At 36.7% G+C, this 26,080-nt stretch overlaps 1 protein-coding gene across 2 annotated transcripts in view; it reads left to right on the top strand.

The window, feature by feature from the left end:
- Window positions 1-26,080, top strand: part of LOC123876185 (ras association domain-containing protein 10) — a 129,377-nt gene that overhangs the window by 97,532 nt on the left and 5,765 nt on the right. For both annotated transcript variants that reach the window (XM_045922357.1, XM_045922358.1), the window contains one exon: window positions 2,180-2,243. The gene's annotated coding sequence lies outside the window, so the exon portion shown is untranslated. The remainder of the gene's footprint in view (window positions 1-2,179; window positions 2,244-26,080) is intronic.

Here is a 26,080-nt window from a genome sequence, read left to right as displayed (position 1 = left end):
AACGTAGCACTGGTTTCGTAGACGGCGGAAGCGATAGATGGTTACGTAGCACTGGTTTCGTAGACGGCCGAAGTGATAAATGGTAACGTAGCACTGGTTTCGTAGACGGCCGAAGTGATAAATGGTAACGTAGCACTGGTTTCGTAGACGGCCGAAGTGATAAATGGTAACGTAGCACTGGTTTCGTAGACGGCGGAAGCGATAGATGGTTACGTAGCACTGGTTTCGTAGACGGCCGAAGTGATAAATGGTAACGTAGCACTGGTTTCGTAGACGGCCGAAGTGATAAATGGTAACGTAGCACTGGTTTCGTAGACGGCCGAAGTGATAAATGGTAACGTAGCACTGGTTTCGTAGACGGCCGAAGTGATAAATGGTAACGTAGCACTGGTTTCGTAGACGGCGGAAGCGATAGATGGTTACGTAGCACTGGTTTCGTAGACGGCGGAAGCGATAGATGGTTACGTAGCACTGGTTTCGTAGACGGCCGAAGTGATAAATGGTAACGTAGCACTGGTTTCGTAGACGGCCGAAGTGATAAATGGTAACGTAGCACTGGTTTCGTAGACGGCGGAAGCGATAGATGGTTACGTAGCACTGGTTTCGTAGACGGCCGAAGTGATAAATGGTAACGTAGCACTGGTTTCGTAGACGGCCGAAGTGATAAATGGTAACGTAGCACTGGTTTCGTAGACGGCCGAAGTGATAAATGGTAACGTAGCACTGGTTTCGTAGACGGCGGAAGCGATAGATGGTTACGTAGCAATGGTTTCGTAGGCGGCTGAAGCGATAAATGGTCACGTAGCACTGGTTTCGTAGGCGGCCGAAGCGTATGGAGAACTCTCAGGCATGCAGGTTTCCTCAAGATGTTTTCCTTCACCGTTGAAGTATATAATATTTAACTGTTTCAAACGCCCGGATTCGAACCTCCTACTAAACTACAAGGTTATATTACCGCTCAATGTAGGTAGGTATATTCAGGTAGGTATACTTACCTGAATATTATAGTACATGACCATCATAAAAGTAAGTTATTGAATAACCCTCATTTTTTAGGGCTCCGTAGGATAAATAAAATAAATAAATATGTAAAAGTTTATTAGCTAAGCAAAATCACAATAAGGAATAAAAATACAATAGGTGTTAAAACTACAAAATATAGGATCCTACTCAACCCGTTGCACTATTGTCGCACCTACTCCTAATACAGCTTTGCGCTTAGTTGGAGGGGTGGGGGGCTTTTAAAAAAACTTAATGGAAGTTGAAAACATATCGGCTATGCATAATCTTCTGCAGACATAATATGCGAAAGTGGAGGCGTCATCCAAGCGTACTGATGTTGCACCGCTGCTGCTGACAAAACCGCGCCGCCAAACTATTTATCGTACCGGTACGATACTGGGTAGAAACCAAAGTAGTATTGGTTTAATGAAAACTACCCTACCCCTTCCGGGTTAGCCCGCTTCCATCTTAGACTGCATCATCACTTACCACCAGGTGAGTTTGGAGTTAAAGGCTAACTTGTATCAGATTTTTTTTTAAACAACTAAAAGGAATAGGGCCTTGTTTCTAAAATTACATAGCAAATCAATATTAACGAACTAAGTATTAGAGCTAGAAAATGTCAAGAGTTGCTACAATGTCCGTTCACCTGTCTTGAAAGAAGAAATATCTATTGCGACGGCCAATTATTCCTTATGTCAAAGATTCTAATATATCGCCCGGTATTTATATATATTTAATGAGACCGGAATGCATAATGTACTTATTATCTAACAAACGACTCGGCTGGGCATTGACAGAGTTCACTATTATTCCTATGAGAGCCGTTTCAAGCTCTCCCACCCGACCCTAAAAGAGGGGTGTTATAAGTTTGACGTGTGTATCTGTGTATCTGTCTGTGGCATCGTAGCTCCTAAACTAATGAGCCGCTTTTAATTTAGTTTTTTCTTTGCTTGAAAGGTGGCTTAATCGAGAGTGTTCTTAGCTATAATCCAAGAAAATCGGTTCAGCCGTTTGAAAGTTATCAGCTCTTTTCTAGTTACTGTAACCTTCACTTGTTGGGGGTGTTATAAATTTTTAATTTACACTTGTTATTTAGGTTGCTAGACTTATATTTACAATTTACATTGTACCTACTGAAACTCTCAATGCCTAAAAAATTTTTCTTTGTTCACAGTTCTTTTCTCGACGAGTAAACCGATGGAAATGTCAACTTGACGGACCTAGGATTATAAAGAAAGGTCAGTGTTTTATATTGTTTATAGGACGCAAGTAATATTGATTCGAGTAATCCTCATAGCTTCAATAGCTCGATAGCCTCGATAGATATAATCAAGCCTCGATAGCTGAACGGTTGAGGAGCGGACTGAATTCCGAAAGGTCGGAGTCAAACCCTACCCGTTACACTATTGTCGTACCCACTCCTGGCACAAGCTTTACGCTTAATTGGAGGGGAAAGGGGAGTATTAGTCAGATAAGCATGGCTAAAGTATTCTTTAAAAAAAAATATCAAACTCTTAAAAATGTAGAGAGGCCATGTGTATTCTCGAGACATCAAGATTTACCTACCTATTATCCCGGAAAATCAAAGATTTCTCATGAGATTTTTTAAACACTTAAATCCACGCGATCAAAGTTATGGGCATCATCTAGATTCTAGTGCATAGATAGATGTCTCAAGTTTATTCTAGCTCAAAGATTTGTTTAAAAATCATTGGTGTTATAAAAATGTTTCTTCAGTTAATTACAACCACAGATAAGGTTCTGCACTTTAATCAAATTCGACTGCCAATTATTATACAAGATAATATTATATGTGATGATTATGTTAATTAAATTTAAATCCTTTTTAAAACTAAAGCTACGTGGGTTCTAAACGCGCCCATGTCTGAGAAGATAGTCTGATATTCGCAAAACTAGTCCACCGCGATTCAGTCCACGCTCGCTAGAGAACTGCAAGAGTCCATCTTGCGGCTTTTGCGGTCAAGTGCGTGTCCTTAAAAACTAACTACCGTGGAAACATGATATGTATAAAAGGGGATGAATGAAGAATGCCAATTAAGCGAATAGTTGGAACAATTATCCGCTAATTATATAATTTTGCGGTGGTCTCTTACAAATTGCATGCGGTACTCTCGCTTTGAGCAAAACCTGATGCTTTATACTTAAGTTTGTACATGTTATGTATTTATTTTTAACTTATTTACTTTTATGCTAATAAAAGTAAACAAATGTTCGTTATGTTGCTGTACATTGTTAAGTAGGTATAAAGAAATGGTAAAATACGCACCGTGTTTGTTATCAAAAATGAAAACTTAATAATTACCTAAAATATCCGTGAAAACTTGGTCAGCGAGGATTTAGGTTTTCGAAAATCCCGTAGAAAATGCGTAGAAACTTTTTGTTTTTCCGGGACAAAAAGTAGCCTATGTCCATCCCCGAAGTTATTTCTGTAACTACTGAATAGATAGAACCCAGATAGACAGACAGTAAGACAGAAGATACACAGACAGAAAGACAAACAGACAAACTTTCGCATAACTTTTAGTATGGATATAGATTAAGAAATTTTTTAATATTTCAATTTTGATGTAGGTTTTTGAAGATCCCGTGGGAACTGTTTGGTTTTCCGGGATAAGAAGTTGTACCTATATGTTAATAACATGGACGCAAGCTACCTCGGTACCAAATTTCATATAAATTGGTTGAGCGGATGGATCTTTCGGAATACCGTGAGAACTCTTTGATTTTCCGGAATAAAAAGCCTATGTCCGTCCCCGGGATATAAGCTAACACGGTACACTCGGAAAAATAATTCGCTTGGCAGAGCATACTAATGCGCGCGTATGTATAACACACAAAGATACGACCCGATGCTATCCGATAATAGATACACTCACACTTACTACACTCACTCACACTTCTAGATAACCTTACCAGTCGTATAGGGTTGCAAATTTCACATTCGTCAACATAGTTCTGATGGCCGAGTGGTAATAGTGTTGAAGTTCTTAAATATGGCGTGAGTTCTAATCCTAGTGGGGGATTGCTTTTTTATTTTTGCAATTATTTATTTTGTCTTCTTTATACAGTCAAAATTATCATACTTTCAAACAATATAATTATAAGCAAGAAAAAACAAAAATAATAACACTTTTCTATTTTAGAAGTTATTTATTTGTCTTTTGTGCAGTTCATAAATTATTATAATAAGCAAGAAATAAATAAGACGCTTGTCAAAAAATTAACACATCAAGTTAACAGAAGGTATACAAAAGAGGAAAAAAAACTGACATACTTTATCTACTCCTATTACTCCTATAGTAATTTAAAACCAATATCGATGTGAAGTATGCTAAAAGTCGGTCAAGTATGAACGTAATGTTTTATTTACGTTTTGGGTTACTTTTAGGTTTGTGAGATGAATCAACATGTTAATTACTTAGTTAGAAATCAAAATCAATTATAACTTCTAACTGCAATAACAATAACATCACTCACAAATAGAATTAAATTAATAAATAATAAATAAATAAATAAATCTTTATTATCTTAGCAGAACATTATTTACAGACTTTGGTGTGAGGCCCTGCCTCCTGATGAAGTGAAAACTGTGTTTCAGGAGGCAGTGTCTTCCCATAAATAGTGTGTTAATTACCTATACTTTATTTAATAATGTATAAAGGTAGGCCACCCTCGTAAGCTATTACTTTTTGTAATCGACTCGTCATGTTAGTAACCATATTCCAGCAAGTCTATGCTGCCCCACAGAGACTCCCAGGTTGAAGTTACCACTTTATTCAAAGTATAATATATCGTTTACCTGTTGTTCTATTATTATAGTATTTTACGTCCATCCTTGTCCGACTCAAAAGATTTTTCATTTTTAATAATAACAACATAATTACATCAGTCAAAGTTTATATATTTCATTGCAAAATGAAAGTCTATGGTCCTGGTGCAAACCATTCGTAATATTTTCTTCGTAATGTATTCCGGCCGCACGCAAATGCTTCCGCACAGTTTGTAGAACTACATTGTGCTTGGTCGCTGTCAACCAAATTTTTAAAAAGGAATCCACGCTATGCATTGCAACGATTTCTTGGTGGTGATGTGACTCCATCTTATAAGCTGATGGTTTGGGCCCAGGTCAACAATTGTCTACATGCCCCGTTTCTCCGTAGTGACAGACCCACAAGCGCACGGTATTCATCTGTAAATGATTATATCCTGGATTAATACATAGGTTACTTTTTATCCCGGAAAATTAATGAGTTCCACGGGATTTTTAATAACCTATATACACGGGAATGAAGTCGCGGGCATCAACTAGTATTTAGTATATTGGTTACATTGTTATATTATAATGCGTCTGATTAAAAGTATTAAATGGACTAAAAACATTACGCTAACATTTAGAAAATACTAAATGCACATAAGTAAAACCATAAACATAATTTCAATACGAGTAGGTTATATTTGTTTACTTACCGATATCATCGATTTCGGTTATCGAAATATTCCGCTCAAATAACAATCTCTGCTTTTTAAACAAAGATAAATAAATGTTCCATGGTGGTGAGAAGTTCAGTAGTTATTCAGTGTGAAAAATAACACAATACACCATAAATGAATTCACTACTAGGATCTATTAATCCGCGTGCTCAAGTTCTATTTGACAATAATTTATAAAATAGGTAGGGTAGATTTAAAAAATGGGACATCAACTTGATATTGCCATTCTGTAATCTATAGGTATACCTACACCGCATAATTTATCGTTTTGTGGGTTCGAAACATTTCAGTGATGAATAGACCTTAACTGTCTTGTTTTAAAGCTTAAATTCGTCCACATATCTACAGCCAGCACTGCAAGTGAAAACTGCTAATTAAAGTCGTGAATTTTAGACGTTATCTCAAGGTGGTTTAAGGCCATTTTACTCTGACATAATTGTGCTTCGACGATCGGATTCTATCAGCGTGGGTAAGCGGCAATACTACCTAGTGCCTGCTGTGGGGAAATCAGCGAAATATGTAATTTGTAATTATTGCAAGTAGGTATGGTGAAAAGAGACCGACAATTCATTAAAGAGAGATAGGTGTAAAATAATAAGTAAACGAGTTATGCACACACATAATGCTTCGTTGTGTTGCCTGCTTACCGATTTGTTTTGCTTTGTGTACCGTCAGAAGCGGTTAAACTGTTGGGCCGTGAAAAAGTAGCAGACAGACAGACAGACACACTTTCGTATTTATAATATTAGTATTGATTAGTATGGATTTGAAAGGAGCAATAGCGAGATCCGTGCTAGTTTTTCTCGGTGGGAAGTTTATTCCAAGCCAGTTAGTGATAGATTCTTTTGACGATTAAAAATCATCTGTGAAAGTTAATTTGAATAAAAATCTTTCGTTTTCTATTTCTCTTTCTACTAAAAATAGGTAAAAGGGATAATAAGGGATAAATAATCTTAAATGGTAAATATTTTATAGTAGGTACAAATAGATCGTACGATCAATTACATACAGTTTTAAATAAGTTACCAGAGATAAGGTTAATTGTATTCCAATTAACGATTAAGTGTTGCAAGAGAACATCACTTCGAATCCGAACAAAAACCGAACATTCTTGATACCTTAACCTACAATCTATAAAATAAACATCAATTACCATGAAAAACTCTTTAGTTTATGACAAGCTATTTTAAAACTTATAACAGGGGTATAAGATACAAATTAGAGTAATATACACGACGTGTGCAGTTTGTACGTTGCAACATCCTAGAAAGGATTTGCGTTCCAGGCGACCTGGTGTTTTCATATTAACTGGATTCTCAAATGGGGGAAAAAATTATATTGAGGTCACTAAAATGTATTTAGGTATAGTTTCACGTTGCCAGTAAGTTTTTCGGTCATAATTTTTTTTATGTTTTATTTTTATTATTCAAAATTACAATAATACTGATTTTACAGACAATTTCACATTGTTGTACTTACGCACCGAGCAACCTACCAATCGTCACCGTTAATATCAAAATAAGTTAGTTAGTTTTTGTAAGTTCCTTATATCACACACTAATACATACATGCATAATATTTTGAGTACTTAAAATGGAAAAAGCTTACGATAGTTTAAACATAAAATACATAGGTACATACATATTATAATAATATAACTCAAAATTTCAAAAACTTCCGACACAGAAACTTCTAAAATTAAATTAAAATCGGTTCATTCGTTTAGGAGCTACGATGCCACAGATACAGATACACAGATACACACGTCAAACTTATAACACCCCTCTTTTTGGGTCGGGGGTTAAAAATGAAGCAATTAGAGCTACTAAGTCGTCTATGACAAGTCAGAATACTATTTTACTAAGAATTTTCATATACTGAATAATATACTTCTTATACCGAATACACTTTCACATACTTTTAAATTTTTTCGTGATTCCCATGATCCACAACAACGCGACTTATGTCATTGTAGACAAAGCCGTTTTTTTAAAGAATATTAGCCATGCTAATCATGACTAATACTCCCCTTTCCTCTCCAATTAAGCGTAAAGCTTGTGCCAGGAGTGGGTACGACAATAGTGCTACGGGTGGGGTTTGAACCGCCGACCTGTCGGAATTCAGTTCGCTCCTCAACCTCAACCATTGAGTTATCGAGGCTCTAAAGGTATTTGAATACATACTGTTAATTTTGTTTGTGTCTGTGATTTCCATAGTACAGTGCCCATTTACCTTTAGTTGCTTAGAAAGCACATAATCCCTAAAAACTAGAAATCCTAGGATAGACTTTAGAACCCCCGAAGCCAACGCTATCACTTTAAGTTATATTTATCCGTGGTTCTAGTTAAAGTACTTAGTATTTTATTCACGTCCATTAAGTATGAAAGCTACCTCGCACGTGAAGTAATTATGAGTAGGTAGATTGTTCCCCAATTACCCGTAACTCCACCCTGTTATAGGATAACTATCGCCTTGACCTTTCAATCGAAACCGCTACATGTACCACCTTACTGTCGGAATCTAGAACAGTTGTTGTATTGAAATAATGACTTTTTCAATATTTATGCTCTAAAAGTGGCTCTTATTTCATCGTTGTTAAAACTTTAAATGGACTGTTGTATACTCCAGCCTTCAAAAATTGTAGTTTTCCTTGTAACCATTCCTTGTAACGCAATTTTTAGGGGCACTTTGTACAATTTTCAGGGGCACTATACCTACACAATTTTTAGGGCCACTCTACTCCACAATTCCTATCTAGTAAAGGACAACTATCACCTCGACTTTTCAATTGAAATCGCTATATTACGTGGTACCAACTTACTGTCGGTAATAATTGTTGCAATGAAATCATGACCTTTTCAAATCCTTTGTTCAAAAAATAGCATACTCGAGCCTCAAAAATTGTAGTTCCCTATGTAGGGGCACTTTACACAATCTTTAGGGGCACTGTACACAATTCTTAGGGGTATTCACCACAGTTTTTAGGGGCAATTATCACAGTTGTTAGGGGCACTCAATACAAGCTAATAGGGACTCGATACATTTTGTAGAACCTATCTAAAAAATATTTTGTGAGGCACTCTACACAACATTTAAGCGGCATTCTACATCATTTTCTGGGACATTTCTCTGAATTTAACGACTAAATCTATTTCGAAATTAACATGTGAGTGCTATAGTCTTTTTGCAGTTATTAAAACACCCCATATTCACCCTAACATGTTAATATACAGACGGTTTCAGCAGAAATTTCGTGGAAAACGAATCGATAGCCGCCACACGCGACCTGCAATGCCGTATACGCTATCAGAAAAAACTAAATAATACAAAACAGCCAGACAACATTACGGTACCTAATACTGGGTAGTCACGAAACGCTGATAAAAACTACACAGCCTGGATTTACATGAGATTATTTTTATTATCCACTAGCTCATGCCCGCGACTTCGTTCTTCTCTTTTTGATCGTAGCTGCGTAGTGAAGAGCTGCATCTCTTTCTTTTCAATATTGCTAAAAAAGGACGGAAAATAATTTTTAAATTTAAAGACTAAATAGTGCACTGTAAAAATTTAAACAATAGGCTAACAACTGGCACTTAAAGTCACGAGGTTTGAGAGTGCTTAATTAAGTGTTCTGTCTTTTTCTTATTACATTGGCAAGAAAAAGATGCGAATACTTTAAAACTTAGTTGCGATCAGTATCAGTAGGTACAGTCAAGACCGTAAGTCGTTTAGCACCTTAATCATTACATTCGCGTGGCACGGTTATGCACATGAGTTAGGTGTGTGTGACGTGTCTATAGAAAAACGTCATAAGTGCGACAGGTTTTTGATGCAACAGTTTCGCGGAATCGCTACTCGAATTCTGAGGCGGACCGTACCTTTGAGTTTTGATGCAGGGTTTATGCACCTTTTGACATCTACAAATGTGCTTCAAAGAATGCAGCCCGTTACCATGGTTGCTTAAGCTTAATTTCTTAACATAATTAAGTATGTCATAGTAACTTTCCCAGAGTTATAATGACTGGGGTGATTAGGATCGCTTTATTTAATTAATATGGAGGGGTGATGGTTGTGGGAAAAATAAACGGTTTGTGGTCACATTATTAGGCATAATATGTATTACAGAGCCTCTATAGCTCAACGGTTGAGGAGCGGACTGAATTCCGAAAGGTCGGCGGTTCAAACCCTACCCGTTGCATTATTGTCATACCCACTCCTGGCACAAGCTTTACGCTTAATTGGAGGGGAAAGGGAAGTATTACTATTAGTCACGATTATCATGGCTAGTATTCTGTCTTAAAAAAAAAAAACACAATCAGAAAAGTTCTCATTTTTTGAAGAGAAAGCTTTTGCAAGGAGATAATGAAAAGGTAATTTCTCTCGTTGAAAATAAAATTTCTCAGATAATCAATAAAAAAACTAAAAAAATGTAAACTATTAGGAATATAAAGTCCGGACTCTGCTGTCTTATCAACGCTTAGTTCAAACCTTTGGACCTAAAAAGCTGAGATTTTTGCACAATAATTCCCTTTGTAATATAGATAAGGAATCAGGCCGGATTTGTCAAAATTCCCATGGAATAGGTAATAAACAGGATTTATATTTTTCCCGAGCCAAGTCGCGGGCAGTCTCTGGTACACTATAAATAAACGTGATTTTAAAAAGTCTTTTAAATTAACCTGCACACAAAATCGCGGCCATTGTTTAATTTGTGAAATAAAAAAATATACAAACTCTTTTCATACAAAAAAGCTACTAAAACGCGGATCGCGTGCTAAAAATCACGGAAATCATATTATACATAAAAGTGTCCACCTTCCCGGTTGGATAGGTTAACACCCCTTTCCCCCTAGGTGTGTTGGGTGACCCATATCTGGCCCATTTGACCCCGGAAACTGTTTGGGTCATTCTATACTTGTCACTCTATGATCGAAGTTTTTTAAAGTAAGGTACTCGTATAAAGTGTATTTCGACTTATTTTTAACTGGCTTAGGCCCGTGACTTCATCCGTTTACACAAATTTCAAACCCCTATTTACCCCCTTAGGGCTTGAATTTTCAAAAATCCTTTCTTAACGGATGTCTTGGTCATAATAGTTATCTGCCTGCCAAATTTCAGCCAGATCCGTCCAGTAGTTTGAGTTGTGAGTTGATGAATTAGTCAGTCAGTCAGTCAACTTTTCCTTTTATATTACATTTAGATAATAATTTATGCGTTTCTAATTGGATTTTTCCAGGATGCATTCTTATATTTAAATTCTTAAATTTTCGGGGTTACTTAATTTTTATTAAAAGCGTCCACCTTCCCTGTCGGATAGATCCTTTGGGTGTGTCGGGTGATCCATATTATCTGACCCTATTTGATCCCCGGAAACTATTTGGGCCATTCTATACTTGTCGCACTATGGTCCAACGTTTTTAGGGTTCCGTAGTAAACAAGAATCCCTTATAGTTTCACCATATCCAATCTGTCTGTCCGTCCATCCGCGGCTTACTTCAGAGACTATTAGTACTATAGAAAGTTACAATTTTGCGTGGGCGTATACATATCTATTAATTATATCTATTATTGCGTGGTTAATAGATATATATGTATGTGATGTAGATATGTACAGAGATAACTAGCATCCCCGAAATTGACATAGTTTTACGTAAAACTGTGGTATCATGTATTAGACTTGTTCTATAGTTGCGATAGGTTAACATTCCCTACGTCCTTTACGTTGAAGGCAGCGTGTCAGGTGACATCCGAACTGGGCCATTTGATCCCTCGCCACCCTTTGTTATATCACAACACCGGAAATTATTTAGGTCAGTCTATTTTTGCCTGGCTTTGATCGAAAGCTTAGATACTCTTTATAACATACGCTTTTAGATTTGATATGTAGGTAAATATCTATTAGAAGGGCTCTTTCATTCAAAAATCATGTTTTTTAAAGCTGTCAAAATTAGTAAAATTGTAGGTGTAAGTAACAAGGTGAAGTTAAACAGTACTACAAGTGTAAATTAAACACCCCCGACAAGTGAAGGTTACAGTTACTAGAAAAGAGCTGATAACTTTCAAACGGCTGAACCGATTTTCTTGGTTTATAGCTAAGAACAGTCTCGATCAAGCCACCTTTCAAACAAAAAGAAACTAAATTAAAATCGGTTCATTAGTTTAGGAGCTACGATGTCACAGACAGATACACAGATACACACGTCAAACTTATAACACCCCTCTTTTTGGGTCGGGGGTTAAAAACCCGGCTACTAAGCACTACCCGCGAACTTCCGATAGATAGCGATAGATATAGTAAAATTGTGTTTCTGTCTCTCAGTATATTTTAACATTGTACTGTATTTATTTGTTTATGAACTCAGAATTTTTCCTCTTTCATTTGGTATCCCACTCGATACAATAGCAATAAGAAATTTTTGGAGACCCTCACTTTTTTGGATATAACATCCGTGAAGTCAATTTTTTCGTATAATATGTAACCTATGTCACCCGGACCATAATAAAAAATCGATTGACACCTCATTCATCAAAATCGATTCAGTAGTTTAGACGTTACAGTGGAACACTCATAAATACATACATACATACATACATAGTCTGCTAAAATCATAACCCTTCCTTCTAGCGTTGCAGTAGTCGGTGCCGTGGTAATAGCATGGCAGTTGGCACCCTTTGAGTAAGTATGGACCCTTAAAAAAGCTAGCTAAAACTCTACTGTCCAAACTTATCCAAACATGTCTGTCATGGACATTGGACATGCATTAACGGATTACTTTAACAAAACAGTTGTCATAGCAACCGAGGCAACAACACAATTACCAACACTCTAGTATCATTGAAATATTATATACTTAATGATTTATAGCAATAAGGTTGTTTTTACATGTCAGTTGTTTGGTTTAGCTGTGTCATGATTATAAGAATTTCAAAATGTGAGTCCATTAGGAAAACATGTCGATAATCACTATTTTCAATGACATTGTTGGTATTAGAATGTCACTGTCGATGTTTACATGAATAATTAATTATTCCAGTTTTTATAAGTTTGTGTATAAAAAATTGCTGCATTAGTTACAATGTTTATCTAAGTATACCGACCTATATTATTTACTAGCTGTGCCCGCGACTTCGTTCGCGTGGAATAGCTCTCAGCGCGCTTTATATAGCCACGGACGCTCAGGCGCGAAGCGTGTAGTACGTACTCTGTACGTTAAAATGTTCGCCGTGATTCTTTAAATTGACATAACTTTTTTATTTATGAACCGATTGACATGAAATAAACACTAAATGTTAAGTGAAGCTTACTACAATATATTAGTGAAAACCGTATCTAAATCGAATAAGCCGTTTCTGATATTAGCGTGCACAAACACACAGACAAACAGACAAACAGACAAAAAAAAATTAATTACAATTTCGGGTTCGGCATCGATATAATAACAACCCCTGCTACTTTTTTTTTATATATTTCTATTGTACAGACACCACTTTTCTACAATTTTATTATATGTATGTATAGATTTAAGTTGTTAAGTAAACTGTAATAATGTAAAAAATAAAATATGAAATGTTTAATTTAAATAGTTAGATGATTAAAATATTATATTGTTGAAATAGATTAAACTTAATACCTAGTTATAAGAAGGTTATAAGTAGGTATTTTTACGTTTCGTAGAGTGAGAATTTTAAAGTTCCGAATCGTTGGTGAAATGAAATGAAGTCTCTTCAATTAGAGTTTGTGCCTGTCTGCTTGAATGAGAAAAAAATTGTCCTATGTTTCTTAATATGCAGATATCTCAGACCAAAAACAATAATAGATGAAGCTATCATAAAAACCTCGCGAGTAAAAATTAGTTTATAGCAATTCTGTGGAAAGCATTCGTCAGATATATTTGAAATCGGCTAATACAAGTAGGTACGTCCTTAATTGTCTCTTTTTCTATATTCAGATACAAGTTAGCCTTTGTCTGCAATCTCACCTGGTGGTAAGTGATGATGCAGTCTAAGATGGAAGCGGGCTAACCTGGAAGGGTTATGGCGGTTTTCATTAAACCCATACTCCTTTGATTTCTATACGGCATCGTACTGGAACGCGTAATCTTTCGGCGACACGGCGGTGGTAACTAGCCAAGGCCGAAGCCTTCTATCAGACCATCATTAATCTGGGAATCAGGTTGTAAAAAACAGTTAAAGCTGTAACGGAAGTTTGCGGTTAACCATTTTGTGTACCTACCTAATGACTGCAAAAAATATAAACGCTAAATTATGACCGCTAATTTTTTTTTTTTCGCCAGTGTGAAAGACTGGACTTTTACGGGCATTATGCGTTGCGGTGATTTTTTGCCGGTGATTCTAGAGCAATCTTTTGTTATTTTTAGCCTTTTCTGAGGTTAAAAAAGATTTCAAGCTTTTTAGAGACTACCAATTTGCACTTGACTAACAACTTTAACACAGTTTTAACTAGTTCGTCAAACAGGCGCACAATGTCATTTATGTTTTTATACTTATTATTGTTATTTAAGATGCTATTTTTGTTGAGCCCAATAAATTTATCCTTTTTTTTTTGTAGAAAACTTTATTGCACACACAAACATTAGAAGAAACTATACTAGATGGTGCAAAGGCGGCCTTATTGATACAGGCAACCTACTGGTTCGAAGAAGAAGAAATGGAGAAGAATCTAGAAGAGAATAAAGGCCGCTATGGGTCTTGGCACTGGGAGAATTCACAGGAGTTAAACAATTACCCGTGAATTTCCTGATGCCTTAGCCCACTGTGGCCTCCATCTACACAGAAAAAGAATAAGAAGAAATAATTTAACGACAAAGAATAATGAAGAATCGGGAGATGAAGATTAATTTTTGAAGAAAATCGAACGCATTTGTTATTTTTACTTGTTTTGCATTTCGAACACAATTTCATGGATGATTCCATGCATAGACAAGGAGGGGGGGGGGGGGGGGGAGGTTTGGAAGTCCAAACCCTCCACCCCCATTTTTATAATGTTTACATAATACACTAAGTATACGTACTTACTACTTTTTTGGAAATCCCTTGAGGACTCTTTAATTTTAACGTGCATTTTTAACCACTATCGACTTGTTCCATAATAATAGTTATTCACGGGAACACTATCAAGTTAATTTTTTTTTTAATGTATTAGACTGCGGAGTAAATAAACCTTTTTTTTTTTAAACAAAGAATATTAGCTATGGTAAATGACTAATATTCCCCTTTCCTCTCCAACTAAGCGTCAGGCTTGTGCTAGGAGTAGGTACGACAATAGTGCAACGGGCGGGGTTTGAACCGTCGACCTTTCGGTTTTCAGTCCACTCCTTTACCGGTTGAGCTATTGAGGCTCTTATTACCATTTACATACATATTTACTTAATTATAAGGAATTCCACGCCCATGAGTATCATTCACGTAAGCTCCATAATAGACGAAAGCTTCCCGGCTCATTGTTTTATCTTAAATGCTGGAAGAAGATTATTCCCAACAAGGGCGGTACAAGTTTAGGGAGAAGTGCGGATGTCTATAGAACAGTAACAAGTTTCAAGATTCAAGATTTTCTATTTGCATAAACAATGAGATGTTATTACATATTGTGCAGTAGAAATATTTTACCTTACATTATCAGGCATGCAAAATTAGTACAAAGTACAATTCATTAAAATTCAAAAATTCATCTATTGTGTAGAAGCACTTTTTTAAATTTAAAGCTTTAGTTTCTGAATAAATAAAATAGTCGCGATAAAGACGGATGAATAATCGAGCAGACCATTATGGGTAGTAGTCCTACAGAATCCAAAAAATAATAATAATTAATAATATTGAAAGCTTTAGTTTTTAAATAAAAAAACCCAAGCATAAACCAAACATAATTCAAATATGTTCCAAACATAACCTAAACAACCCAAACATAGCCCAAACATAACCCAAACATAGCCCAAACATAACCCAAACAACCCAAACGTAGCAATATCTTACAGCACTTTATACACTTAGCTTTATGCATTTCAGCGAGAAACTACTTGTTTACATTTTAAGTCACATAAGGAATAAGTGTAAATTAAAAATTTATAACACCCCCGACAAGTGAAGGTTACAGTAACTAGAAAAGAGCTGATAACTTTCAAACGGCTGAACCGATTTTCTTGAATTATGGCTAAGAACACTCTCGATCAAGCCACCTTTCAAACAAAAAAAAACTAAATTAAAATCGGTTCATTAGTTTCGGAGCTACGATGCCACAGACAGATACACAGATACACCGATACACAGATACACACGTCAAACTTATAACACCCCTCTTTCTGGGTCGGGGGTTAAAAATAGTTGATAATATCACTGCACAATTAGTTATTCGCTAATCGCTTATAACTTAAAACTATAAGCTATTAACATGACAGTTATCCGTAGTTACAAACAATCGACCTCTGTAATCCATTTGTAATGTGCGATGATATTACAATACCGTTTTCGTCTTATAAAGGCATTCATTGTACTTTCTTTATGTAATGGAGCTTAACAGGGCTTTCTCCGTCACTTAGTCCATACAATCGTAGTCCCAATTTCATTTGAATATCAATCAACCAAAGTACATGAAACGTCGCGTAACTTTGAAACCGAATATTTTAACGGAAATCTGGAAAACCACAGGCTTAGATATTAGTTCCCGGAGCGTTTCTACCAATTTCCATTGAGTATGATTGGTTAGTATTCCAATGAGAGACGAACTACGTTTGTATGGGGCGAGTGACGGAGAGACCCCTCTTAATAAGATTATTACCATATACATAGCTGCATTGCGACTCCCCGTCTTACAGTTCTACCTGAAAGAGCTTTAGTGATAAGGTCTGCTTTTGTTAGGGTTCCGTACCTCAAAAGGAAAAACAGAACCCTTATGGGATCACTTTATTGTCTGTCTGTCAGTCTGTCTGTCCGTCCGTCCGTCGGTCGTTTCTGTTAAGAAAACCTATAGGGTACTTCCCGTTGACCTAGAATGAAAGGCAGGTAGGTAGGTCTTATAGTACAAGTAAAGGAATTAATCCGAAAACCGTGAATTTGTGGTTACATCACAGAAAAAAATGTGTTTCAATTTTCAAAGTAAGATAACTATACCAAGTGGGGTATCATAATATGAAACAACTTTACCTGTATATTCTAAAACTTTAATTATTTTTATGCATTATAGTTTTTGATTTATAGAGCAAAATGTAGGAAAAATACTCGAGTACGGAACCCTCAGTGCGCGAGTCTGACTCCCACTTGGCCGGTTTTTTTTAAGTGTATATTCTTACTCTTTGTACTATTGTTAACAATAAAAAGGGTGACAACAGGACCTATTATTATTAAGCCTCCGCTGTCCATCCGTACCAAATACAAACCGATGGTTAAAAGTGCATCACTTACCATCAGGAGAGATCATAGTCAAATACACCTGTCACCTTAACAAAAACAATTGCAACGATCAATGCATGACTTTCAAACAAACAAAATGTCATTAACCCTTTGAATACATAAGTTTTTGTCATCGAGTGTGTATGGGAGTCAAGAACAATGGATGGCACTGTAAAAACGGTACTTTACACTTGATGATAAGTGACGAACAACACGTTTCTAAATTGTAATATAATTCGTAGTTTGAATGTGAAATTGTTTCTTGTGCCAGAAATGTAATCGTGATTATGATTCGTTCACATAGAAATATTTAAATATTTAAGTACTCTTTTCTTAGATAACAGAACCATAGGTATTTTTAGTTATAGGTAATATGTATCCAAGGGATAGGCTTTAGGCTTTCAATAGGTAGGTATGTATGAACAAAAACCAGAAAACAATAATCCATCTAAGTACTTGCTAGCATTGCTATCCATACTAAGTACTAACATTACAAATGCCAAAGTCTATCTGTCTGTCACCTTTTCGGAGGCCATCTGTTTAACCGATTTTGACGTTTTTTTTTCAAAGAATATTAGCCATGATGCTAATCATGACTAATACTCCCCTTTCCAAATAAAGCTTGTGCCAAGAGTGGGTACGACAATAGTGCAACGGGTGGGTTTGAACCGCCGACCTTTCGGAATACAGGCCGCTCCACAACCGTTGAGCTATCGAGGTTACGTTTGGTACATAGATATAGCTTGCATGAAGGATATTACTTTCTACTAAAATCGAACTTACTCTTACTAAAATCGAAGTGCTTTCACAAGATATTTAAAAACCTAAAGCCACGCGGACGAAGTCGCGGTTATCATCTAGTATCTGCATGAAGCTAAGTTTAAGTTATTATCAAGACTCCACTCCGTAGGTATGCGTTGAACTTTACGCTCCAAAAGAGTAACTCAACATTTTTCAACTTCAACTTGTTAATTAAATAACCCCATTCACTATTTTTTAGGACGAAGTGAAGGTTAAGTATCGATAAAAAATATCGATAACACACTAAAATTGATTGCTTCATACAAACGATAATTTTAGGTTCTCGTCTCGGATGGAATCGATCGTTCTCGGAAAACAATTAAGCTGGTAATTTGGCCCGTGCCATAACAATATGCACAAAAATGTATAATTTGATCGACACCAATTTATTTCTTGGAATTTATACCTAACCACCTAGTTCCCATTTAAACACGAATTTTATAGTCCAGAACGCTGACAGGAAAAAAAAAGATTCCGACGAATTGAGAACCTCCTCCTTTTTTCAAAGTCGGTTAAAAAGACATATCAACGTGTTTATAAATAAACTATTTTTTTTATACAATGCCTTGAGGATTAAAATCTTTAAAATTGGAAGTAGGTTAGTTAGTAGCTTTGTGTTGTGTTGAAACAAACAAAATGATCTAAAGTTTAAAATGGTTCAGTTTTTTATTCGGGATATTTTTTTTTTTAAATAATATTAGCCATGTTAAATGATTAATATTCCCCTTTCCTCTCCAACTAAGCGTCAGGCTTGTGCTAGGAGTAGGTACGACAATGATGCAACGGGCGGGGTTTGAACCGTCGACCTTTCGGTTTTCAGTCCACTCCTTTACCGGTTGAGCTATTGAGGCTTTTTGACACCAATGTTATAATCTTTATTTATATGTTTAGGTACATTATTCTCATAATTTTAATATGTTCTTATGAAGTATCGGGCAAAATTGGTGTTAATATATAACAATTAAGTAAGTACTTCAATACATTTCTGTTGTTAAAATAAAATAAAATCCTCGAGCGTCTTACTAGAAAAGTGGTATTTCTTTTGACGTACGTATAAGTATTGTATTTACTAATAGCCGGATGTGAGCTGGCAAATGTATAAAGATTAAAAAACTATACAAGTGGTAAAAAAGTATGTAACCTTTGTTTACAAACTATTTTATTTCGTGCGAGTAACACATAGCTTCCCTCTTTGGCGAGCTAAATTTCCTTACTTTAACCTATTACAGATTTGGCAAATCTATTTAACGTTACATAAGTTATAGATTTCTTCATAGCGGTCCGTATAGAGTATCATATGAAAGGGCTTTACCTGTACATTCTAAAACAGATTTTAATTTATTTTATAAATGTCGGAAATAATACCTAACCCTCAGTGCGCGAGTCTGACTCGCACTTGGCCGGTTTTTTTAATGATCATGATCATGTTATGTATGACATGCTACAAATTAAAAGAAAATGTGTCAAAATAAATAGGTAAATATCTCAGTGTCAAGTAGATAGACTTGAAGTATTATTAAAGCCTCAATAGCTCAACGGTTATAGGAGCGGACTGAAATCTGAAAGGTTAGCGGTTCAAACCCCACCCGTTGCTCTATTGTCGTACCCACTCCTAGCACAAGCTTTACGCTTAGTTGGCGGGGAAAGGGGAATGTTAGTCATGATTCAAATGGCTAATATTCTTTTATAAAAAATAAAAAAAGTTGGTTTTGACTAATATTTCAAACGTCAATCTTAACTAATTAATTCACAGTTGTGTGGGTAGAAGTAGGTTCGTTTTGGTCAAGAAGGTTAAATTCGTACCTCTAAGTATTGATTATATTTGTATCTAAATTAATTGAGGTTCCTTTGTATAGCCTACGGGACTTATCCATATTAGGTACCTAATACGCGACTTATAAATCAGTTTTAGGAGACGTTTGATACGCCTTTTATCTTATTATGTCTGATACGCTATTCTACTTACCTACTGGAGATTTTTTGAACTTATTACCAGTATTTCGTTACAATTTTTTCCTTTTATCTTTCCGTTTTTGTTGATATAAAACTTTAACTGTTTGTTACTTAAGGTACGGCCATATTCATCATCATCATCGTCTCTATCATAACTTATCTTCCGTCCTCTACAGTCACTCTGCCCTAAGTACAGGTTTCCTCTCGGAATGAGAAGGGCTTAGGTTATAGTCCATCTCGCTGGCCAAGCGCGGATTCAGACATTATGGAGTACCTACTTTTAGGCATGCACTTGACATAAGATACATGAAATTTTAGGTTTCCTCACGATGTTTTCCTTCACCAATAAAGGAAGTGATATTGAAATAAAGTAGATAAGTTTGCAAAAATACTTTATTTCTAATCTTGACAACACATTATTACCTACGATAACAATGTGTTATTTTCTCACATGTTGATAATGAATTTTTTTAGAGGGAAGCAAGGTAGTTTTACATAATTATAGAAACTGCAAGTTATATTGGGAGCGACTGCAAAGGGTGCGAAAGGATACTACAATTCCTTATCCTAATTTTATTGCTAAAAATTTACAACTTGTGAACTAATTTGTGAACTTTTACATAAAATTATCCTAATTGCTCCGCCTGGCAGGGTCACCAGCAAAGGTTGGGACAAGGCGTCAGAAATAAGCAAATGAGCCGAGAATTGGTTAAGGCCTGCTTTATTCATAGGAACACATTAGAATACGTCATGTATGTGTGCTTATAGATTATTATATAGATATTACTTGTAAGGTTAGTGTTATATAGATATTACTTGTATGGTTAGGTGGTCACACTGTACACGTCGATTTGTGGCGGAGGCTTCTATAGCTAATTGTGATGTTTCCGTAGTCAGTAGGTACTCGGTGCCAGCGAATTATGTCGCATCAGGTGTCAGTTTTTGCGGCGACTACTGTGGAAACGCTAAGCAGGCACGTCTAACATTGCGGCCTGACTATGCCTGCATAGCATGCAGGTAAAAAATAATAATAATATGACCAGGAGAAACTCGGCTTCCTCGTAGTTGATTTGGACAAAATCATTTCCTTGTTATTCATTAGGCGCTTGTTCGATAGTATATTGTTGTTCATTTTGTGTAGCAGTGAGTCACGGGTAATTTCGCACGTCCTTGCGTGCTGGCAGTCGGCGAGTCGGCTCGTTGCCTATAATTAGGCTCCGAGCAAGGGCTACTGATAATTCACCTGTTAGGATATATGCTAGTGAAGCGACAGTGCGTTATATCGATGTTTTTTAATATGGTACACCTAAGTACGTCGTAGAACCGATAGCCGATGGGGCTGACGTGTTCTGGAGTGGAGACCGCGTACCGGTAAGCGTAGTGTGGGACGACCTCCAGCCCGCTGGACCGACGACCTGAAGAAGGTGGCGGGAAGCGGGTGGCGGGGAGCGGGTGGATGAGGAAGGCGGAGGAAAGTCCTATGTGCTGCAGTGGACGCATACAGGCTCATGGAATGGAACACCTAAGTAATTGATATGAAATTCAAAGACCTAAAAACTAACATTCTCAGGCACATTACCTACTAGCCTATACTTTTAAAGTATAGGCTCTAATGATCTTTATGGCATTCAGATCGTCGAACCAAAAGATCGCAAAATTATCGATATATTCTACTAGCCCAACACTATAGCTACCGTATAGCAATCTCCGTTGCATGAACACTTCATAATAGGCCCAATTGGACAGCTACCAATTTGTATCCTAACTACAGTATTCCATAGAATATGTATACCTAGTGTTATTGCGTATTGTACCTAAATTTTAGATATAAACTGCTTTGTTGGTAGAAAATACTTTAAAATATTCTGACTTTGTGGCGTTTTGATGGCCAAACCAAAAAATCGCAAAATTATCGATTTACTTTACTGCCCCAACACTATAGCTACCGTATAGCAATCTCCGTTGCATGAACACTTCATAATAGGTCCAACTGGACAGCCACCAATTTGTATCCTAACTATAGTGCGCCACACACCTGGTCTGATTGTAGCTACGCCAGTTTTTAATTTTACTTTTTAATTTTTGTATGGATTTTCTTAAGTGGTTTTACATTGTTTCAAGCTTGGATACCTAGTTTGCCTCTGACTTTGTATCTTAAATAATGATTATTGTCTTAGATTATACTCTATAATTATTTATTGTACAACAAATATATTATATTGCTAATTGCGATGCCTTGGCAGGGCCTCATGTATACTTAGCTTTGAGTGGTTACCATCAATTGACTAATATGTACAATGTACGTGACAGAAAATAAATAAATGAAATGGAATGAAATGACATGCATGGGGTCTATGATGATGATGCATGGGAAATATGAAAAATAGTTCTTAGAATTAATAATCTTAGATAGCAATCTAGTATGCTATCGGTATAGATGGTTACTCAGGCAAACAAAAAGACTTATATTGAGTTCTTCTACTTAGTTCTTCCCGAAGGGTGCCAACTAGGCCTTATTACTAAGCCTCCACTGTAAGTGCGAGCTATATACCTACTTATTTCGTGAACCGTAATAGAGAGAGAGTTGAAATTTCCACAGAATGTCGCTATAGCAACAAACAATTAAAAAAAATCTAAACGGCCGGCATGTAAATTTTATGTACAAATCAAAAAGTGACGACAAATTATTAACAAGTGTGAATCAAAAATTTATAACACCCCCGACAAGTGAAGGTTACAGTAACTAGAAAAGAGCTGATAACTTTCAAACCGCTAAACTGATTTTGTTGAATTATAGCTAAGAACACTCTCGATCAAGCCACCTTTCAAACAAAAAAAACTAAATTAAAATCGGTTCATTAGTTTAAGAGCTACGGTGCCACAGACAGATACACAGATACACACGTCAAACTTATAACACCCCTCTTTTTAGGTCGGGGGTTAAAAAGTGTTACTTCTCTACGATGGTAGGGATTAGGGAAGCCTTCGTGTCCGACTCACACTTGACCGTTTTTTTTCATGTACCTACCTATTATGACACTTTGTACTGCGGTTTCTGGTTCGAAATAATTTAGCCGATGTAAATAAATGTATGGAGAGAACAGCATGACTATAATGAGATAATTGATCGTTAATTCTAACCCCTCACTTCCAAATTCCAAATTTTTCCAAAATTCCATTTGAGCAAATCCGGAGCGGATCAGCTAGTACTTAATATGTATGTAACGTTTTCCCTGGCGCAGTGGTAAGCGCTGTGGTCTTATTAGTGCGAGGTCCCGGGTTCGATTCCCGGCAGGGGTTTGGAATTTTATAATTTCTGGTCTGGTCTGGTGGGAGGCTTCGGCCGTTGCTACTCACCACCCTACTGGCAAAGCCGTACCGTCAAGCGATTTAGCGTTCTGGTACGATACCGTGTAGAAACCAAAGTAGTAAGGTTTTAATCGTAGACTGCATCATCACTTCCCACCAGGTGAGATTGCAGACAAGGGCTAACTTGTATCTGAATAAAAAAGACTTAATAAGTACCTACGTTCCTAACAGTATCTAAATAAGTGAGTACCTTACACATATTTCAAAGTATTCTCACAGGATGCAATACCTATTTAGTTACGTGGCCACCGTGGAACGTTTATCTGCACCATTTAGCGGTAAACGAGGCAAATTAGAAAACACCATGTCTCTACAACCTCGTCCTTAGTATGAGATCTACAAAGTACCAACTCGATGCCCGACTCGATAGATCGCCGAGCCCGAAAAATTATTGGTGATCAATCACTAACTTAGGCGAAAATGCTTAGGGTGAAATCTACAGAGCGCATTTTGACTTTGCTTAGACCACGCTTAGACTTAAGACAGAGTTAAAACGTGACAGAGTATATCTCTCACATAAATCTGTCTCATTTTAACTCAGTCTTAAGTCCGAGCAAAGTCAAAGTGCACTCTATAAATCTCAGCCTTAGTCTACAACACCGTTGCAATGTTGCCTGCCTATCGCTTTTCTATGGGATATATTTTGAAGAGTGTGCTCAGGAACTCCACAATCTTGTTCCTCCTTCACCGTGCCCGTAGAACAGCGAGAAATCTTGAGGCATTTTTTTTTTGCGGCACAAAGCGTTTATGCTGTTTCTGATATAAACCGCTAAGGTCTGGAACACATCTGGAACGCCCTTTCGGCGTCCGTGTTTCCTGTCACGTAGGCATAACTTAGGTAGTATAACCTTCAACGCAAGAGTGAATAGACATCTTCTAAACAAGCGCGCTCTAACTAAAGGCTCGATGACACTGGGCTAATTTACGAGCTGCTAGTCGGCGAGTTTAAAAGCTAGCGAGTGAGCGAGTAAGCGAGTGTCGATGACACACAAAACATTCCACTCGCTCAGTAGCCAACTAGCTAGCGTGTTGACATTTTAGCTTTAACTGCCAAAACGCAGATGCTCGCAACTAGTTTACTAGCAGTGATGATGACACGTGGCTAGTTAACTAGCTTACAGGCCAACACGCCAGCGAATGGCGAGTAAATTAGCCCGGCTTTCTATTTTTCAAGCAGCGTTTTTACAATCTGACAATCAAAAGCAGATTGTGAAAAAGCTCGATGACACGTGGCGAGTTTACAAGTTACAAGGCAGCGAGTTCGCTAGCAGCTTGTAAACTCGCCCCGTGTCATCGAGGCTTAAGACATCATTGCTTTCTTTAAAATGATTGTCGTCAAGCACAAGCCTATCATGCTATAAAAAAAAAAGATTTTATATATTACGCGTTGATAGAGTTCGAGCGTCGAACTACCAGCATTAGATAAAATAAAATATACCTTAACTGCATTGTTTTAAAGTTCAAGTTCATCTATAAATTAGGTACAGCAAGCGCTCCAAGCGGAAACGTAGTTAAATTAAAATCAGTAGTAAGTATTTTATTGACGCTATTATGTTTCGGTCTCGAGATCTATCATCGTTGGCGTAAAATCTTATACTAAGCACACTGTATTTCATTTAAATGTATTTTATAAATTAATAGGTACGTTCAACAGAGTTTGTATTTCCTTGGGATTTCCAGTTTTCATGTTGGAAGCAAGTTGTTAGTTGATACCTACCTAGCATATTAGCTTACGGCCACTGCATTATTATAACAAGTGAAAACCTGTCATTATGTGATTTATAGAAAGGAGTTATGACCCTTATAGGATACTGAGTAGCGAGGGCGTTATTGCTAATTTGAAAGCATTTTCATTTGGCGTAACTAATTACAATTATTTATTTTTCCCTGTGATTTTCAAAGGCTGATTCGAAAGTGATTTTTCAATGTTCGCACTTACAATCGTTTGCTACATTGATTTAACTAGGAATAGGTACTACCTACCTAATTATTTGATCATAATTTTATTATCGCGCTGATATTGTACGGAAAGTGAATTTTCGCACTTATGGTAAGTTGCCTCTCTCCTGTCCGGGTCGGTTGGTACTTGGTTCGCGTCAAGAGAAATTTGGGAATTCATAATTTCTAATTTGTCTTTGATCTGGTCTGATCCTACCGGCAAAGCAATGTCGCCACGCGATTTAGCCTTCCGGTACGATAGTCGATGCTGCGATGAAACCAATAAGAGGTCTACTCCAGAGGAATACTCCAATGGGCCTTACCTTATCTACACCAATTTGCATCTAGACACTTCTGTGAAAACTATAAAAAAACTGTTTAGACAGCAGCTACCTACCTGCCTACTAAACTTTTCTTTCCCTAAATTGCTTAGAAAACTCTTGCAATCCAAACTTCCACGTAAACCTAAAAACCAGGCTAAACTAAAATTGCACTAACTAAACTACCGAACTCGGGGCGTGCCTCAAATGTCAGAAGGGTGAACGGGGGGTGTAAAGGTCCCCCCAGGGGGTGCAGAGGGTGACGGAAATGCCTAATGGCGCCGAGTCACGAATCCAGCACTCAAATTACTTAGGCGCCTATGTTAATGGCTGGCGGCGGATTTATAACAAACGGTTTATTTTACTCGCCTTATCGCTCCACTGTGATAAAAGGGTGGAGTTTTCTTTGTAGTCGTCAAGTCGATATTAATCGATGGGCCTATATAGAAATTTTTAAGCATCTACCAAACCTGTGCGATCAAATCGACTGCGACCTATGATTTTTCGATATCTCTAGTTTTTATTTTTATTTTGTTTGTCTAATTATTTTTAAAATATGTGTAAAAAACAAAATATATTCTGACATTAAGCACTACCTAACAGACAAGCATATTTTGAGTTGTTAATAATAATTGATATGTTTTTTATGGTTTTTATAATGTTGACATTTTTTGATCTTGTTTCGATTTTGTTTTGATGTTTTTTGATTTTAGTCTTGACTTTATTTGTATTTAATTTAATTGAATTTAAGATAATATTCAAACACCAGTTATAGT

The sequence above is a fragment of the Maniola jurtina genome, chromosome 21, assembly GCF_905333055.1.
Source record: "Maniola jurtina chromosome 21, ilManJurt1.1, whole genome shotgun sequence".
In the NCBI taxonomy this organism is placed as follows: domain Eukaryota; kingdom Metazoa; phylum Arthropoda; class Insecta; order Lepidoptera; family Nymphalidae; genus Maniola; species Maniola jurtina.
This window is presented reverse-complemented; position numbering and strand designations above follow the sequence as displayed.